The sequence below is a fragment of the Rhinolophus hipposideros genome, assembly GCF_964194185.1.
Source record: "Rhinolophus hipposideros genome assembly, chromosome: 2".
NCBI lineage: Eukaryota > Metazoa > Chordata > Mammalia > Chiroptera > Rhinolophidae > Rhinolophus > Rhinolophus hipposideros.
In genome coordinates this window covers 64357903-64363902 of record NC_138048.1, presented here as the reverse complement: position 1 = coordinate 64363902, position 6000 = coordinate 64357903, and positions in this window count along the sequence as shown.

Sequence of the window (6000 nt, the reverse complement as noted above, 5' to 3'; positions counted from 1 at the left end):
CCATTTCTGCTACATTTTCTGACTGAACGTATGATTAGGCATCATGTGTTTTGCATGTTCATAATTTAATTCTCTTTTTTAAACTACTAATATAAGTGCCTGGACTGAGAAAAAATAATCTCTTTTCTTTTTAGAAGATTTCTTTCCACATGGTATTTTAAAATTTTTTCTGTCTCCATCAGTTATCTGATCTCTTGGCAGTTCATGCTCCATTCTCTTACACTCTTTTTAATGACATGTTTTCCAAGCCTTTTGTCATTATTACTACGCTTTGGATTCTAATTTGGATTCCAAATTAGATTATCTCTCTCTCTCTCTCTCTCTCTCTCTCTCTCTATCTCTATATCTATCTAGAGAGAGCCAAAAATTACATGCAGTTTTCCAGACAGAACTTTAGGAATGTGGTAGGTAGTGGGATAATTACTTCCCACCTGAGCTTCATTGGCACCCAAATGGATTTGTAGGTATTCTCTTTTTCCCTTTTTTCATACCAAAGGATGGTGTTCACTAAGCAAATGATCAGATCTTTTATTGAGGAAAATTTAATGAGGAAAAGTTTTGCTAAGTAAGAAATTAGGTGATGCCAAAATACTGATAATTATCTAAAGATGGCCATTTCTGTTGGCAAGTTTTAGATTTGGTAGAAATTTCAAGTTCCAACTAAGTAGTATATGTATTTTGTGTTCCATGCAGTAGTAGAGAGAGAGTAGAGAACTCTCAAGTAGTGGTTTGAGGTGGGGAGAATAACTCATTAACACCACATTTAACCATGCAGCATTGGAACTTACATTAAAAGTGGCCAAAAACATAAGAAGTGAAATTGACATCAGTTAGCACTGTATATTCCTACAGAGTTTTATATATGTTTATTAAACAATCATTCTGTTAAGCACTGTTGTATAATCTATGACTATAAATCATATATAAAATGTCAACAAAACTGTTTCTGACTATAAACCAGATTATTCAGTTCTCTCTTCAAAACTCTCTAGTGGCTTATTCTCTCAGAGTACAATCCATATTCCTCACTAGTTTACAAGGCACCATGTAATCTGGGCCCTGCTCCCTTTTTGACCACATGACTTACCCTCTCCTCCTCAACTCACTCTGCTTTAGTCATCTGGGACCTTGGGGCCTCTGCCAGAAGAGCTGCGGCCGTGGGCAGAGCTCTGAGAATCACTGTCTATTAACCCTTACTCTATGTCAGGCATTGTGCTAAGTGCTTTATACACGTTGTATTCATGCTTTACATCAAAGCAGAAAGATGGTTATTACTATTTCTATTATTTTTATTACTAGTATATTAAATATTACTGATATTGTTAGTAGTATTAAACCATTATTACTGTCTTAGTGAAGAAGAGAAGAAGTTAAATCAGTAGCTCATTCTCACTCAACTAGTAGTTGGTAGAACCAGATTACTACTATGCTCTAAAGAGCTTCTTGTCCTTAGATGTTCTGTTGAAAGTTTCAACTGTAGAAAAACTTGACACCAAGAAACTTGAAAATTTATCCACTGGATCCTTTATTCATATATTCAGCAGTTACTTTGAGCCTCTTCTTACATGCAAAGCTTATGGGAGGCATTTACGTGTATAATGGGCAAAAAAACTATTCAAGAAACTTCCAATTTAGTACAGTTATAGTTATCATATGGACAGCAATCATTCAGATGACTTCCTAAGACTGAAGAATTAACTGTTCTATAATTGACTTCCAGTTCAAGATGATTGTTTAGACCAAAGAATTTAATTCTGCTCCTTTTCAATTTCCCATTGAAATAAATAAGGAAATATAAATTAGGAAGAAAACAACTGTTTCAGTCCTAAACAAGTTGGAAAAGATAGACCAACAGGTCAGGAACTTGGAGTTTATACTATTCTGCAAATAGAATTGTATCACCTCCTGCTGTTGACCTTGAGCTTTGGCCTAGGCACTTTCTCTCTCCAATTATACATAACAAGCCCAATCTCTATTGCTGCCTGTCATGTTACCCAGGACAAAATAATAAGCTTGTATACCCAGCTGACTACTCGACATCACCCGTGGATACTCAGTGAGCATCTCAAATTTAAGTTAGTCAAATAGAACTAATACGTCTTCTACCGTATATCAAACCTGTCTTTCCCCCAGGCTTTTGTATTTCAGGAAACACCACCGTCTACCCAATTACTGACAATAAAAATCTCAGTATTATATTTGATTCTGCTCTTGCCCTCACATTCCCCATCCCCCAAATTCGATCCATCAGCAAATCCTGTGATCTCAGTATCCAAAACATGTCCCAAATCTGGTGACTTCTTTCCATCTCCATTACCTGTCCTAGTGATGCTCTTGCTTCTTCTAAAACAGACTCTCACACAGCAGCAGAGAGAACTTTTACAATAGAAAAACCTGATCATGTCATTCCTTTCCCACAGCAAAAACAAAAAACAAACAGGACCCCAATTTAAAACCCTCCAATGGCTTTGCATTACACTTAAAATAAAATCCACACTCCTTATTGTGATTTATGAAGTCCTCTTTTACCTGGTAACTACTTTTATCACCTTTTCACTCACTTAATATGCTCCAGTTTCTTTCAAATTTTAAAACTCACAACTCTTCCTCAACTCAGGGTCTTTGTGTGCTTGGGTTTTTCTCTCACCAATATCAGAAGGATCATTACTGATCATTACAGGACTGGCTCTTTCCCATCAGATGGGTCTAGCTCTTTAGAGCGACCTTGCCTGCCCTCCCAATTTAAAGTGGGTACCTGTACTTTAATTTTTCACTAAGTATTACAACCGGTTTATTTGTCTATTGTTTCTTTTCATCTTCTCAGAAGAAAATCCCCTGAAAATAAAGACCATATCTATTTTGTTTAGAATTTGCTCTACCTGTGTGATACATAGTAGGTCCCCAATTGATACTTGAATGCATGAATGATTTCATTGTTATTAATATGGTTTTGAAATGTAACACAAATATCAAAAAATTAATAATGATTATTATAATCTAAATGTAAACATCATTTCAAAAAAATCTGAACCATATGGTAAATCTATATAAGAGAAGCAAAAAATACAAAATAAGATGAAGCTAGATCAAATGTTACTAGTTAGTACAATAAATCTAGGTTAAACTCCACCGTTAAATAACAAGTATTTTCAGATTGAGTCTCAAAATATAATCAAACTACTCAGTGATTATAAGAGACACACACCTAAAGTAGAAAGATATAGAAAGAAGAAAAATAAAAGGCAGTACAAAGAAAAGTAAGGAAAATGCAAAAATGGGTAGTAATATCAAACAAAATAGAAATGAATAGAACATGTATTTTCCATTGTTTAAATGTATGCTTCATAAGGAAACTGCAGAGTAATACCCCTTGTGTACTCACTAACATAATGTTGAAATATATAAATCAATAACAAAGCAATTTTAGGTTTAAAAAAACCACAATCATAGTAGAAAGCTTTGGTATACCTTTTCAAGACTTTGATAAAACAAAATACAGAGGAGATAACACTATCACTGATAGTGTTTAGATAGATAACATTATCTAAAATAGATAATATCTATTTTTCAAACATCAAAAGAAAGTTACAAAAGTTGTTTATATCCTAGGATGCAAAGAAAGCTTAAATAAATGCCCAAAAAGTAAAAATAAAAAATATAAACAATATATACAACATAATAAAAATATAAACAAGACACTAGAAGACTAAATAATCTATTTAAAAAGTGTCAAAAAAGAACTAAAGTTTAATGGAATCAAAATTTATGGGATGCAGCTACAAATTCATACAAAGGAAAATTCATAAATTTAAGTGTTCAAGAAAGAAGGATGAATAAATGAACTAGGCATTTGAATAAAGAATTTTAAAGCAACCAAAGATACCTGAGAAAGAATAGAGATTGATGAACAATGAAGCAGAAATTATTAAAATAGAAAGGAGAAAAATGGTTGAGTTTATAATGCTGTAGTACATTCTTTGAAAGGGCCAATAAAATAAAGAAACTTAAGCCTTTTGTGATTAAGAAAAAATAATTGATTGGAATAGATATATAAATGGAAAAGGGGTGATACTTATAAAATAGAAATAGACCAATGGAACAGAATAGAGAGCCCAGAAATGAATTCATACATTTATGGTAAATTGATTTTTGACAAAAGTGCCAAGAACACACAATGGGAAAAAGGCAGTCTCTTTAATAAATGGTGTTGACAAAACTGGTTTTCTATGTGTGGAAGAATGAAATTTGACCCTTATCTCACTCCACATACAAATATCAACCAAAAATGGATTAAAGATTAAAATGTAAGACCCAAAATCATAAAACTATTAGGAGAAAACACAGGGGTAAACCTCTTGATATTGATTTTTTTGGATATGTCCAAAAAAGCCCAGGCAACAAAAGCAAAACAGATAAACAGGATTGTATCAATCTAAAAGCCTTCTGCACAGCAAAGGAAACAATCAACAGAATGAAGAGATAACCTATGGAATGGGCAAACATTTGCAAATCCATATATCTGATAAGGTGTTGAAATCCAAAATATATCAGGAACTTATACAACTCAATAGCAAAAAAAAAAAAAAAAAAAAAAGCCCAGTTTAAAAAATGGGCAAAGGACATGAATTGATATTTCTCAAATGATGATGTAAAAATGGACAGCAGGTACATGAAAAGGTACTCGACATAACCAATCATCAGGGAAACGCAAATCAAAACCACAATGAGATATCACCTTACACCTGTTAGAAGAGAATAACTGTTAACATAAAGACAAAAAATAACAAGTATTGGCAAGGATGTGGAGAAAAGGAAACCCTTGTACACTGTTGGTGGGCATGTATATTTGTACATCCAACATGGAAAACAATATGGTGATCTCTCAAAATATAAAAAAATTAGAACTAATGTATGATCCAGCAATCCAACTTCTGGGTACATATCTAAAGGAAAAGAAATTAGTATCTCAAAGAGATATCTGCACACTATGTTCTTTACAACATTATTTACAATAGTCAAGAAATGAAAAAAACCTAAGTGTCTGTCAATGAATAAAGAAGGTATGAGATACACACACACACACACACACACACACACGAATATTATTCGGCCATGAGAAAGAAGAAAATCCTGCCATTTATGACAACATGGATGAACCTGAAGGACATTATGCTAAGTGAAATAAGCCAGACAGAGAAAGACAAATACTGTTTGATATTATTTATATGTGAAAACTTAAAGAAAACAAACAAACAAACAAAAGTTGAACTCATAGTGGCAGAGAGTGAAACAGTAATTACCAGGAACTGGGGGTAGGGGGAACTGGAGGCAAGGGGGAGATGTTGGTCAAAGGGAACACATTTGCAGTTATGTAGGATGACTGAGTCTAAAGATCTCATGTGAAAGGCATGATGACTATATTTAATAATACTGTATTGAACAGTATTGCTAAGAGTAATTTCAGGTGCACTCATCACACACAAAAAAGTAACTATGTGAGGAGATGATCTGTTAATTAGCTTGACTGCACTAGTCACTTCACTGTGTACAGTCATGTGCTGCATAATGTCCTTTGGGTCAACGATGGACAGCATATACAATGGTGGTGTTCTAAGATTGTGATGGAACTGAAAAATTCCTATTGCCTAGTGATGTTGTAGCTGTCATAAAGCCGTAGTGAAATGCATTACAGTCGCCTACAGCATTCAGTGCAGTAAAATGCTCTGTAGGTTTGTAGCTTAGGAGCAATAGGCTATAACATACAATGTAGGTGTGTAGTGGGCTATACCATCTAAGTTTGTTCACTCTGTGATGTTCACACAATAAGGACATCGCCGAACGATGAATTTCTCAGAACATATACCTGTTGTTAACAGATGCAATACTGTATATCAAGTCATCAATATTTTTCTTTATTTTTTTCCCCACACTGGTATTATGTTAGAACATCTTTCCACACATCAAGACTATATTAAGAATTAATCTACATTTTCTTCAAGT